At 35.1% G+C, this 15,199-nt stretch overlaps 1 non-coding gene across 1 annotated transcript; it reads right to left on the bottom strand.

The window, feature by feature from the left end:
* Nucleotides 1-14,786: 14,786 nt before the first annotated feature.
* LOC112323069 (U4 spliceosomal RNA) lies at nt 14,787-14,921 on the bottom strand. Its single transcript, XR_002976698.1, has one exon. It is a non-coding gene; the product is annotated as a U4 spliceosomal RNA (small nuclear RNA).
* Between the last annotated feature and the right edge of the window lie 278 nt (nt 14,922-15,199).

A 15,199-nucleotide genomic window follows, 5' to 3' on the forward strand; every position in this document is an offset into this window, starting at 1 on the left:
TTTAATCTTTCACAATCAGCATTAAAATGTCATTTAAAATTTCTCAGAACCAACACTGATGATGCTATATTTTCAGGGTTTTCCTCTTGTAATAACTCTGTCTTCTAGCAATTTATTCTCACTGTAAGTATCACTTTACAATATCTGCTCTTCAGAGATGCTGTAATGAGAGATGAGAATGTGGTTTTATGGGAATACATCCTAAGTTTCCCAAACCATAGATCATTTTCAAGAGATTAGCAATGTAATGGCAACTTGGAGCTTTATTCAGTCAGTTAGTTTTTACTCTTGATATCTAAGCAAGTGCATTTCCGCACCGTTGTCTATGCTGTGGGCCTAAGAGAGTCAGCAACACGCACTGACCTTCCTGAGAGGGCACAGCCATGGCCATTGAGTTTATAAAACCACTGTCAGCTTTATTAACCAGGCACTAGGCAGTTATCTCAGAGCCAATCCAGGAAAAACAGGGCATTTCACATTGGGATTCTGCTTTTCATTCAAGGCTGCTCCTTTGTCCCTTGTTCTCCTTTGGACATTTTATTTCTTACGAAAGTATGTTTCTTTAATTTTAGTTTGACTGGCAGTCATTTTCTTTTTTAATTCTTACTTTTCAATTATAGTTGGCATACAATATTATATTAGTTTCAGGGGCACCACTTAGTGATTAGATATTTATATACCTTACAAAGTAACCACCCCGCTGTATCTGATGCCCACCTGACAGCACACATAGCTATTACAGTGTTATTGACTATAGTCTTACGCTACGCTTTACATCCTCGTGACTATTTCGTAACCACCACTGTGTATTTCTTAATCCCTTCCCCTTTTTTGTGTATCCCTCCAAACCCCCTCCCATCTAGCAACCATCCAAATGTTCTCTATATCTATGAATTGGTTTCCATTTTGTTTGTTCACTAATTTTGTTTGTTTAGATTTCATATGTAAGTGAAATTATAAGGTATCTATCTTTCTCTAATCATGTTTTTTTAAATGTGAAATGGCATCAGGGCCAAATATTCCAAGACAGAAAGAAGGTAACATGTTTATTTTCTAAGATCTTTGCTTAACTATACCATGACTTTTTTGGCTGTTAGAAAATTGGAAAAAAAAATAAGTACATCACCTCTCTGTCCTCAGAGCCAGGACCCCCAAAGCTAAGAATACTAAAGTCAGTTCTGAATAAGTCCTTATACCAGGGAAATGGGTGTTCTAAAAACAGCCCTTTAGTACCTACCTCCTAAAACTTGAAACTAATGAAGATACTAGTTAAAATCATTAGACTAAGTGAACAGAGGTAAGGAATTCATTGAAGGGAGAGACTCTGGTTCAAAGAAAAACAAGAAATTGGCTTTCCCTTTCCCTTCTACAATCAGAAAACACTGATATTTATAAACATTTCTAATATAATATTCTATTTTTTGCTTTATGAATGCCTTAGTCAAGAGATGAGAAAAATTAACAGCAAAAATATATCCCATAATGTGATTGTTCAGCAGAAATGTGGTAGCTTTGCAGGTTTTTCTACTATCGTTTTAATAAATAACTATTGTTCGTCTGATTGAAATCAGTCCCTACCAAAGTTGATAATTATTTGACTTTTTTAAACGTATGCTATTTGCTTCTGCTATTAATAATAATCTTTTTTGTTTGCATAGAAAAAATACAACTATACACCAACATTAAATAATTCTAAAACCATCCTATTGTTTTTTCTTAGTTGCATTAATTTTTAATTATTTATTGTTATTGTATTACAGTTGTCCCAATTTTCCCCCTTTGCTCTCCTCCGCCCAGCCCAACTCCCCCTCCCACAGCCAATCCCCACCCTATTGTCTGTGTCCGTGGGTCATTCAGACATGTTCCTTGACTAGTCCCTTCCCCATCTTTCCACCCTAATCCCTCTTTCCCCACTGATCTGGTTGCTGTCAGTCTGTCCCTTGTTTTCATGCCTCTGGTTTATTTTTCTCTTTTGTTTGTTTTGTTCTTTAGGTTCCTCTTGTAGGTGAAATCCTATGGTATTTGTCTTTCACCTCCTGACTTATTTCACTTAGCATAATATTTTCCTGTTTCATCCATTAGTCGCAAAACAAACACGTGCTGGCATGGAGAAAAGGCAACCCTAGTGCACTGTTGGTGGGAGTGCAGACTGGTGCAGCCACTGTGGAAAACAGTATGGAGTTTCCTCAAAAAACTAAAAATGGAACTGCCTCTTGACCTGGCAATTCCACTGCTGGGATTATACCCTAAGAGCCCTGAAACACCCATTCAAAAGAACCTATGCACACCCATGGACATAACAGCATTATTTACAATAGCCAAGTGCTGGAAACAGCCTAAGCGCCCATCAGTAGGTGAGTGGATCAAACTGTGGTCCATGTACACAATGGAATACTACACAGCAGAAACAAAGAACAAACTTCTATCTTTTGCATTAATTTCAGCAAAAAATAGTAAGACTTTTCTTTAGAATTTCTTCAGTTTCCTCAAGCATTATCTGTAAATGAGCACCCACTCATTAACAACTATATATGTAATGGGGTAGACAAAGTTTCCGTTTAACAAGAAATTTGTAGAATTTAATAATGTTAAAGAAAACTCAAATGTTTCTTTACAAGTTCTTAAAAGAACACATGGCAACGTTGTTTATACTGAAATCATTTCCTCCTACTTTACCAACCTTCTGTAAATCAAGTTATTAAGTATTAAAAGTATTTCTCATGGCTTTTGTTTGGGTACTTGCTCAAATATATGAGCTGCCACTTTGAAATACCCTCCTGGTGTCATGCAGTTCAAAGAATTCAGTCTTTGTTCAGAACAACTGTTCAGAAATGCTTCTTCCTTTGTCATGAGGAAGGGTCTCAACCAAACACACATATGAATCACTTTAGAAGATAAATAAGAGATTATTCATTTACAATTAGATTATAAGGAAAGTCAAGTCATTTGAAATAAATGGGAGCTCTCTTGTTTATTTATTTATTCTCTTGAAATGCTCGGAAGAAGCTAAGAGACTGAAAAATCATTATAGCTTATTTTACACTGGTGAATTGGGAGGTCAAACCATTAACTTTGTGAATTTGCAGAGGTTTCCCAGAAGCTTACTCAAATCCACTCCTAGCCCAATGTGAAACTCATTCAACTTATTAGCATAATGACATAAATGACCATTTGCAAAATGAAGACTGACAAGAGTTTCTAAACACTGCTAATGAAATCTCAGGGTCACATTGAAAAATGATAAAATGATAAACAAAAATCTACACCAGCACCAAACCAGGCAAAAGATAAGTAAGTAGGTCTTTTACTCTCCTATAAAAGATGACTAACCTTATTTCTCTGCATAAAATTGTTTTTATAATTACTACTAGTAGATTAAGTAATAAAAGTGGGTGTGGGTTGAAAAGAAAATAAAAACACTGTAGTTTTATTAAATATTCTTGAAGCATTCACTAAGTAAGTTTCAAATTGCTTAATGTTGCTTGGCAATTAACAAGAAAAAATAAGAGATAGTGAATAATAGATTTTAAACAATACATTCCTTTAATTATGCCATGCTGAAACACATCTGTGTTTAATTCAAGGAACTAAAAGAGGTGACAACATTGAGCCATGATTACTCTTGGCATTCATAATAATGTTGAGTCAAAATTCATACTTCCTATGTATGCTTCATCTATAATTTTTCCTCCAGCCAAACATCCAATTTGTAAGAAAAAAAACATTACTTACCCAATGCCTAAGAAATGCTCAGTGAGAATAATAGATTTCTCTTTTTATACTTGTTTATTCTATTAGAGTTGTCCCAATTTTTCCCCCTTTGCCCTCCTCCTCCCAGCCCACGCCCTGCTCCCACAGTCAATCCCCACACTGATGTCCATGTTCTTGAGTCATTCATACATGTTCTGTAACTAGTCCCTTCCCCTTCTTCCCACCATTCCCCTCCTCCTCCTCCCTTCTGGCAGCTGTCAGTCTCTTCCACATCTCTGGTTCTCTTTTGCTCATTAGTTTATTCTGTTCATTAGATTCCTCTTATGAGTGAGATCATATGGTATTTGTCTTTCATTGACTGGTTTATTTCACTTAGCATAATAGTCTCCAGTTCCTTCCATGCTGTCACGAAGGGTAAGAATTCTTTCTTTCTTTCTGCTGTGTAGTATCCCATTGTGTAAATGTACCACAGTTTTTTAATCCACTCATCTACTGATGGGCACTTGGCTGTTTCCAACACTTGGCTATTGTAAATAGCGCTGCTATGAACAGAGGGGTACATAAATTCTTTTGAATTGGTGTTTGGGGATTCTTAGAGTATATTCCCAGCAATGGAACCCCTGGGTCAAATGGAAGTTCTGTTTTTAATTTCTTGAGGAAATTCCATACTGTTTTCCACAGTGGCTGCACCAGTCTGCATTCCCACCAACAGTGCACTAGGGTTCCCTTTTCTCCACATCCTCACCAGCACTTGTTGTTTGTTGATTTATTAATGATGGCCATTCTGACAGGGATGAGATGATATGTCATTGTGGATTTAATTTGCATCTCTCTGATGGCTAGTCATGTTGAACATTTTTTCATATGTCTTTGGGCCCTCTGTATGTCCTCCCTGGAAAAGTGTCTATTCAAGCTCTTTGCACATCTTTTAATTGGATTGTTCATCTTCCTGGTGTGGAGTCATGTGAGTTCTTTATATACTTTGGAGATCAAACCCTTGTCCCAGGAATCATTGGCAAATATGCTCTCCCATAGAGTAGGTTCCCTTTTCATTTTGATGATGGTTTCCTTAGTTGTGCAGAAGCTTTTTAATTTGATATAGTCCTATTTGTTATTTTTTTCCTTTATTCCCCTTTCCTTAGGAGATATATCAGCAAAAATATTGCTATATGGGATATCTGAATTTTTAATGCTTATGTTTTCCACGAGGACTTTTGTGGTGTTATGACTTATATTTAAGTCTTTTATCATTTTGAGTTTATTCTAGAGTATAGTGTGAGTTAGTAGTCTTGTTTCTTTTTCTTTTTTTGCATGGTCTAGTCCAGTTCCCTCAACACTGTTTATTGAAGAGGTTGTTTTTACTCCATTGTATGCTCATGCCCCATTTTTCAAATATTAGTTGACCGTAGAGACATGGGTTTATTTCTGAACTCTCCATTCTGTTCCGTTGATCTATATGTCTGTTCTTATGCCAGTATCAGACTGTTTTGATTCCAGTGGCATGTAGTATAGTATATCAGGTATTGTGATCCCTCCAACTTTCTTCTTCTTTCTCAGGATCGCTGAGGCTATTTGGGGGTCATTTTTTGTTCCATATAAATTTTTGAAGTATTTGTTCTAGATCTGTGAAATGTGCCATTGGTATTATAATAGGAGTTGCCTTGAATCTATAGATTGCTTTGGGTAGTATGGACATTTTAAAGACATTAATTCTTCCAATCCACAAACAAGGTATATGCAGCAATGCATTTTTTTAAAAAGCATACACCATGATCAAGTAGGATTTATACCAGAGATGCAAGGATGGTACAATATTTGCAAATCAATAAATGTGATACATCCCATAAACAAAAGACCAAAATTACATGATCGTATAAATAGATGCTGAAAAAGCATTTAATGAAATCCAGCACCCATTGGTGATAAAAATACTCAGCAAAGTAGGAAGAGAGGGAGCATACCTCAACATAATGAAGGTCATGTACAATAAATCTACAACCAACATCATACTCAATGGGCAAAAACTATAAGCTTTTCCCTTAAGATCAGGAGCAAGACAAGGGTGCCCGCTTTCACCACTCTTATTCAACATAGTACTGGAGGACTTAACCACAGCAATCAGATATGAAGAAAAAATAAAAGGCATCCTAACTGGAAAGGAAGAAGCAAAACTGTCATTGTTCAAAGACAACAAGATAGTGTACATAAAAAAACCCTACAGGCTCCACCCAAAAACTACCTGACCTAATACATGAATTCAGCAAGATAGTGGGATACAAAGTCAATATTCAGAAATCAATGTTATTTTTGTACAACAACAATGAACTATCAGCAAGAGAAACTAAGAAAAAATCTCATTTACTATAGCAACAAAAATAAATAAAATACCTAGTAATATATTGAATAAAGGAGGTAAAAGACCTGCACTCAATAAACTATAGAACACTGAAGAATGAAATTGAGGAAGATACAAATAAAGAGAATAATAGATTTCAAACACGTCTGTGTGACTTGGTCGCAGCACAGAATCTAAAAGGATGGTATCACCATATGAAAGCAGAGCACTTATTCAAGACTTCAGATGGGAAATGCTGACAACTAATCCTTTACATTGCATGAGTTATGCAGCGATATATTCAGACAGGCCTAGATTCTAATCTCAATCCCACTGCTTATGCCATGTGGGTGTAGTCAGGATTAAATCAAGCAATGTAAGTAGCATACCTAAAGCCTATTGCTGAAAATAATAAGATTCTCTCAGGTCCTACTCAACGACTTGGTAATGAATAGTCTGTAGTAAGCTAGGTTCTGTGGGCATACCAGGAAAGTATATGATATAATCCCTGCCCTTACTGTAAAGATGGTCAGTTAAAATACGTATCACTACACTTTATTTGGGGTAAATAAAATCTGTAGGCATCCAGAAGAAATACTGATCAAAGAAACCAGAAAAAGAATCATAACATCAGTAAATATTCTAATTGAAAGAAATCTTAGAAATATCATTTGGAACATCCTCCAAAATGAAATCTTTTTTAGATCTATCTTTTTTAAAGATTTTATTTATTTATATTTAGAGAGGAAGGAAGGGAGAGAAAGAGGGAGAAGAACATTGATGTGAGAGAGAAACTTCAATAGCTTGCCTCCTTTATGTGCCCGAACCGGGGACAGAGCCCACGACTCAGACATGTGCCCAGACCTCTCAAAGGTGCAGGAATTGAACCTGCACCTTTCGCTTTGTGGTATGATGCCTAACCAAATAAGCCACACAGGTCAGGGCAGGTCCATCTTTTTTATTGTCTAGTTGATAAAGAGCTCTAACTTTTTTAAGTCAAAATCTTCCTTTTTGGCTTTCCCAACACTATACCCCAGTTTGCCTACTGGGAAGACTTCAAAATTTAGAGGGTTTTTTTTTTTTAAGTTCAGAGATTTTCTGGAGGATAACAGTTTAACATAAATATATTAACAAAAATGGCTAATAAAATTAAGAAAACCATTTTATTCTTTCTATTAACAGACACAGTTTAAAATTCTTTTATGTTATGTTGTTAAAAAAAAAAAACGCACCTCCATGTCCATCCTTTAAGTCTGCAGTGAAGTTAATTCTTCGCTAATTATATGGCTTGATGCTCTCCTGGAAAGCTACACGTGACTATCACAGATTCATTCACTGAGTCACTTAATCAGTAAATAGGTATGGAATGCTTCTACGTGCTGAGCGATTTTACAAGCTCTGAGGGTAGAGCAGTGAACATAACAGATAGAAGTCCTGCTGTCAATTTATCTCCGGAAGTCACGTCGATAAATGTGAGAGTGAGTTTACTCACCTTCTACTTGCTTGACTTTTTCCAATACTTGGAGAAGTACAAAAATTCCGTGCCTAAATGTACCAGATGACCTCACAGAGTGCATGTAGGGAGTCTTGCTAACAGTGAATTCCTAAAGCTTCTGAGGGAATAAAGTAATTTGTATTCTAATCCCAAATTCATGAAAAGTCTTAAAGTATCAAGGAAAGTTGTACTCTTTAAAGATGACCTAAGTAAAGACATAAAGTTTAACCAAATATATTCAGAGTACTATAAACCCTTTTCCCTTACCAATTCCTGAAAATGAGGATAGCGTTTGCTTTGACACTTGTTTTATACCGTAGTGCTTATATAGTCTCAGAAATTACTCTGCTGTCATTAAAATTGCCGGGAAAATAGTAACAGTTGGAAAATTTCAACAGATCAGTATAAATAATTGAGAGTTCTTAATGTTAGCCACTTTTCTAAATCACACTAAATCCTTGAAATGTTACAACTAGTACACATCAAAAGAGTTGAATCTGGAGCTTTTTGTCAAATAAAACTCAGACTGAGAAATTTGACATTTCTACAATTTATTTTATTTTGCTATTAGTGTAATTGAAAATAACTCCTAGAGACACAATTTTGTCCCATACAAGTCACAAAAGAGTTCAAAGAAATACCATACGAACTAGCTTCTGCACTAAGCTGGCATGAAATGACATCTAGGAATATACAAAAACAAGATATTCTGCCTGTTTTCTTGTGCAAATTCTGGTACTAGTCCCCTAGTTTTGAGGATGAAGAAAGATCTCTTGTTTATTTACACTATTAACAGCACAGCATGGACCCTTTGGTTCTCTCCAATACCTTTCATAATAATTTGGCCATCAACCATATCATTAGGCCAAGAATTTACCATAAAAAATACTGCTTCACCATAGTGTGAGCACAAGCTGAGAATTTATGTATACGACAAAAAGGAGAACAGAAAACATTCACGTGTCTTGAGATTATTTTCATTCTAGTCCCCCAAAGACTCTTTATCATGGTATGTCTCTGCTTTACTCATGTTATACTCTGTATACAGGTTTAGTCTGCTGCAATTAGCAACACCAAACAGTTGCTTTCCTTCTTTTCCTCCGAGAAGCTATATAAATAAATTCTTTTCCCCATGGATGTTGTAAGTAGCACCGTAACTTCTTATTCATTAAGGCTTCTTTATAATCTTAGACGTGTTCTTGGCCAAGCAAATCACTTGAAGCTGTTCCTTCATCTACAAAATAGGAACATAATTTCTAGGTCACAGAGTTGTTAGAAGAATCACATTCAGTAAGATACATAAAGCACTCACACTACTCTGTTCCAGGCTGGCAAACAGTAGCTCCTCTGTACCTTCTCTCATTTATCTCTTGTACAGAAACGGCACCACTCCTTCCGATCTGTCACTCAGATGTCCATCCGTTCTTCTGCTTCCAATAGATCGGCTTTTGATTCAGAACTCTGCTGATCATTTATTGTTTATGGATTTATGATTGCATCTTCCCCATTATAATTAACATCTATATGAGGTTTTCCCTAAACAATAACATACATATTTGCAATATAGATTTGTTTCTTTTATCAGAGATGTTTAATCTCTTATCAGTAATTTCTACTTCCTCTTTACTGCCATAATCTTCTTTTTGTAATTATAAGTATTGTTGTTTTCAACCGGGGCTTTATATGTGTGTGTGCATATGTGTATATATATTATATATATATATACATGCACATAAATGTGTGTGTATCAGTGTGTGTATTAGAGAGACAGGAGAGGCAGAGACACATGGATAAATAGGGAGAGGAAGGTTATTAATTTTTTAATATGAAGATGAAACTCTGTTTACAATTATGGCAGCAATGAGACCCAACAGGGTATATTACACACAGCAGCATAGACTTTGAAATGTTTGCTGAATGAAATAAAATAGGGACAGGAATTACAAATTGCAAAAGATTAAGATGCCACAGAAGTGATGAATCACAGTTTCTTAAAAATATATGTCTTGCTACATTTATCCAAGTGGTAATTCGTCCTTGTTCCCAGAATCTCGGTGTGTTCTTCCTACAACTCAGACTGGCGCCTTGTCTAACTCCTGCTCCCTCTCACTGCCTGGGCCTGATAGGTGACCTCTCTTTGTCGTGACTATACACCTCTAAGAGGCATAAATGGATTGTTTGTTTACGTCTGTTCCTCTGTGATCACCCATTGTGCCCAGGGCTCTGAACAAATTGGGCACTCAATAAGAGTTATTAATTGTCACATTCATTTACCTAAGATCAATTGTATTCCCAGCATCTGACACCTGCATGGTAAATTCTGCTTATGAAAACTCATTGGACCTATACCAGAGGGGCTGTAGCAGGGGCCATAGAGAGAGACCCAGTTCTACCTTGCCAGTGGCCAAGTACTGCTACGCTTAGGTTCTGTCAAATTTCCTGGGAGAAAAACATTTTGGCTGTGTTAATAAAATCATATTAATTATGTTAATTCACTCAGAGAGGGCTGTCTAAGTCAATTTTATTCCTATTACAGAAAATTGCTTATGAAGTCACATGACAAATAGTTTCCTAAAATGAATTGAGAATAAAAGTTATATGCTTTCTTTATCCCCATAACATATAATAATGTTACCAAAGTGTCAGATTCCATAACAATCCATTTGTAGTAATTCTGCCCACGCATAAGTTAGTGTTATATTTAACGCCTCTCAGTGTTTTGAAGCACCACTTCCTTATCACGTCCGTCGTTTCTTGGCCTCTCTAACCATCTCTCGGCATCAAATGGACACAACAGTTAATAATGAGCCAAGAGCAAAGTAAAGAGCTCTATGGACTAAAGAATAGATCTCCGGATGTACTGGGGGAAAAAAATTGTGAACCACATAAAGAAACCCCAACCTACTTTTTGGGCTTTAATACTGTTTGAATTTTTGGTTCGTAAAGGAAAGAGAAACAATATAATTAAAATAAATAATACACAACATACAAGTTTAATAAAAAATGCAATAACTTAGTTAAAATATAATCCAGTTTTATATTACAGACCAATTAGTGGCAAGTTACAAAGGGACAGAATATTAAACAGTAAGGGGGCTATGCACTTGTTTTTAAAAGGTGTAAAAAAGAAGGAAAAGAGAGTCAGGGGAATATTGATACAAACAAAATGTTTTTGTAGAACAGTTTTATTCTGTAGCCTATAAGAAAATTATTCCCCAAACCTTTAGAATTTCTTGTGTTCCTGAGAGGACAGAAAAAAAGAAATTCCAACACTTGGCATATAATCCATTTGGTGTAATAGGCAATGAGCCCTGTTCAGGAATTCAATGTTGAAATGGCAAGCTATTTTAGCATTTTAATAGGGCTAATTTTATTACTAAGTTATAATGGCAAATGCTTATACTTGATTAAAGCAGCAATAAGTTAATTACTGACTTTATGATAACATATCAATCAGGAAAAGGAAGAGAATGCAATTAGAGAAAGAGGACAAAACTGATTAGAAGTAGGTGAGTTAAGAGTTACTAAAAATTTAAAATAAATGACTAGATTCTACAAGATGCTACAACAAAGAAAACATAAAATAGGATGCATAGTGGCAGAAATGATTTTTGAATATCTTTCATAGAGCTTGTATCATGGAAATAAGAAGTAAGAGTTATCAAGAAGGCAATGCTAAAGCAGGAAAGCTTAAATATAAAAGGGCCATTCCATTGGAACCACCACTCACCACTAAGCAGCTGTCCCACTTTGCCAGGACTCTAGCTGGCCAGTAGATGCTCTTCTAAGAAGACTCCTCAAAATTGGCACTATTACAGTGAAATGTTAAAGATACATTCATAATGGTTAAACAGCAATGGAAAATCATTAAAGGAAACAATATGAAAATAAGATTATGAGAATCAGAGAGATTATAGGTGGAAGAAACACAGTTCAAGCAAGACATACATTCATGTCTCCCATCTGCCAAGTTTCCCCAACTCGCTTTTATTTCTCTGCACTGAGAAGTTGTATAGAGTGAAAAGTAAAGATACTGAAGATATAATAGAAGGCGATTTGACTTAAATAGTACCTTCTCGTCTGATGTGAGAGCACTTTGTGAATTTATAGATATAGTTAATCAGGTTGTCTGAAAAGGAAATTTAACATAAAAATAAAATTTTAAACATCAGTAAGGTTGATTGTAAAATGATATAACAGATGGCCCTCAGATGCTTTTATCGAAGTTAAAGGTCCAAAATATCTTATCCAATTTTTTTGTTTTCTAACTATAATCATCAACAGTGATCAAACAAAAGCAAAGGTTAAAACAAAAGAAAAAAAAGGTGTTTGTATAAATGTCAAGATTAGATGCTAATGCATTTAACTATTCATACATTTCAGGCATTCTAAATTACAGTGTTTTCATAAGTGTTTCTAATTAAGACATCTATTGAAAATTAGGAATAAAGTTCTGATCTGATTTTAGTGTTTTGGTTGGATATCAATTATCTCTATACATGAATTCAATTGTTGCATCTGTTACTGATTGAACATTCCAGAAGAGCTAGTATGTTCTGAAAGTATTAAGCAATAGTAAGAAATGTCTTGGGGTTTTTTTCTAAATATTCTCTAAATTACTCTGTTAAACTTCATTATTTATATATATGCTGATAATGGTAACCTTGTTACCATTGATATATATTGTATAACAATTTTACTTATAAAATTTTATAATTTTCTTTTGAAAAAGTATAATCTATGCTCATTTAAAATATTCTAGAATAATAGAATTTTTGATTCTAAAAAAGTTTATATAATTAATTCAAATTTTACCTCGTTCTCCCATTTGACCAAGACGGCCTTACCCTGACTCTCAGCTTACAAACCGCAGACAGGTTTTTTCCTGACTCTATACCACTGACCTCCCTTTGCTTAGAACATTTTATTTAGAAAGCTTGCAATTATAAACTTTTTCTCTGTGCCTCTGAGGTGTAAATATTTCCCCGCTTATTGCCAGTTTTACAACTCCAGAATGTGTTTCTTAAGGACCTGAGATCCATATTTTTGGAATGGAATCATCAAGGAAGACAGTACCCTTACCTCCCAGTCTCTGAAGTATAAGTAACAGTTAGCAATTTCTTAAGTGAGAATTAGCAACCAAAGATAGCATACTCATATTGACTCATTTCCCCCCTTCTTCCTCCAGTACTTTTTCACTAACTTACACCAGTGCTTAAAATTTTTTCCTTCTTTCTGTTTTGGTGGACTTTGGTTCAATCTCTCTGTCCTGTTATAATAGTCTTGAATAAAGTCTTCCTTGCTTGTTTAACTGATCTAATGTACCTTCTGTTTGACATATTATACCTGGTATCATCTCAGTGGAAGGAAAAACATATTTTCTCAAAAAGAATGATATTTTAACAGAATTTTTCAGAGAAAATTGGTGTGACATTCATTTTATAATTATGATGGCAAATAACTGAAAACGCAGTGTGGAAGCTAGACTGTGTGATGTGTAGAGAGGTGCTTTCTGTGCTCGTTCCCATACCTGGCAGTATCCCTAACCTCAGCCGCGGCCTGGCCTCGACCTCACATGCGAAGACCCTCTGATGGTGGGATCTGACTGCACCTCTGTGAACACCAAGGATCACACGCTACTTGCAGGCAGAATCCAGAGAGGAGTCATGTTTGGTCTAAAGCACGTATGAATTTGAATGTCACGGAGTCTACCCATACCTGTATATTTTACACAGTTTCAAGTATTTATGTTACTTTCTGACTTGACTTGAAATGTTAAACCCTTTAATATATACCAACTTTTAAAAATTGAGTTAGAACCTTTTAGTAAAACAGCATTTTCTCCTAAAATTAAAATGACTTTAGTACTTAATAGCTTCAGGTTTATATTCTTTTTCTTTTTCCAAAATGGAGAGTTGTTTTACTAATTATAAAAGTAATTCCACAACTTTGGTTTGAGATGATAGACTGAGCACATGAATAATGTGCCAACCGTACCAAAATATTATTGAAATGGACTGAAAAGTAACCTAAAGAAAGAAGTCATGAGAACGCCGGAAACAACAGAGGGAAGATGAGTAGACTAGAGATTTTGAAGAACTTTTAGAAAAGGAAAATTTTATTAAGAAGTAAATTGGAGATGAAGATCTGAAATGTACAGCCTATGTATAGACGGCCACAAAATACATAGTAGACGTTCCTCCCGGCTTAGCCTTAGAAAACTTCTAAACTTGTACTTACCAAAGAACAACAAGAAAACATGAGATATGGGGAAGTTAACAGATTAATCTGTTCAGAAACATCCTGAGAGATAACTATGCCAGTTAGTTTCTGTCATATTTCCAACATTCCAAAGTAGCAGTCAACAGAAGTACCTCTCTTAAGATAACTCTGTATCTTTAAAGAAACTGAACATTCTACATAAGGCCACTGGTGAAAGATGGTTCTTCTATTCCAGAACCCGCAAACCCCACAAAAACAATACCTATAACACTGACTTACTACCTTTTATTTAACTAGTCTCCTAATTGGATATCCATGCTGTTTTGAATTATTTTACATTGAATACAATTCTTCAGAGAAGATTATTGTATGTACTTACTTGTGTATATTCTTCGAGATTAAATTTGCAATTATAATCCAGTTCATAAAATCCCATTAAAATTGGAAATAAATTCTATCTAGATGAATTTGAAAAGCACGGACATATTTACAAATGGAGGTTTCAGAAGTGACTATGATTCATATATTGATTTGTAAGAGCTCCAGCCCCTAAAATTAGTGTGTCTATGATTGTGAGGAAAGGAAGACCATTGGTAACTAAATATTCAATGCCAACTGTTTGAGTGGGGAACAGAACCAAGCCATACAGACAGGAGAAAATAACACCGAAGTGCAGCAGAACTCCAACTGCTGAATGCCAGCTAAAAAAGTTTGAATTATGAGTTGCATACATCTCTCTGAGACCACAATTTTCCCACCCCTAACATGGAGAGAAGACGGACCATGGGCAACAAAACTAGCCTCTTATTTAAAAATTCTGAGGGAGAAACAATCTCCTATTAACTGAATGAATAAAGTAAAAAAAATGAAATCAACAAAACTGGTTTTTAAATTATGAAAATGTTCAGAAAAAGAACCTTAAAAGCAGAAAAAGAATTGTCATCTGATGTAATAACTATATATAGTGACAGGTGGGTGCTTGAATTATCGAGGGGAACACTTTGCAAATTATATAATTGTCTCACAACTATGCTGTACTCCTGAGACTAATATAAAATAATATTGAATGTCAACTGTAATTGAAAAATAAAATTTAATTAGCAATAATCGTGCCTGGGATAAACCTCATTGGCTACAATACTGCCACTGTGCAAAGCTAATTGAAAAATAAAATTTTTAAAAAATTGTCATTTGAGTCGTATTTAGTCCAGGCCCCAAATAACAATGGCAGAAAACTGCTAACAATAGCTTATAAGTATGGCTTCTCTCAGAAGTCAACAAGATAAAGCAAACCATTGACAGAAAACTGAAACCTCACAAATTTATACTGACAGGAAAATTGCTAAATAAATTGTAGTATATTCATAAAATAAAATATTAATAAGCTATAAAAATAAACGATCACAACCTTAAATTGTGGTTGAAACTTAGAAACC

This window comes from Desmodus rotundus, chromosome 10 (assembly GCF_022682495.2).
Source record: "Desmodus rotundus isolate HL8 chromosome 10, HLdesRot8A.1, whole genome shotgun sequence".
Taxonomy (NCBI): Eukaryota; Metazoa; Chordata; class Mammalia; order Chiroptera; family Phyllostomidae; genus Desmodus; species Desmodus rotundus.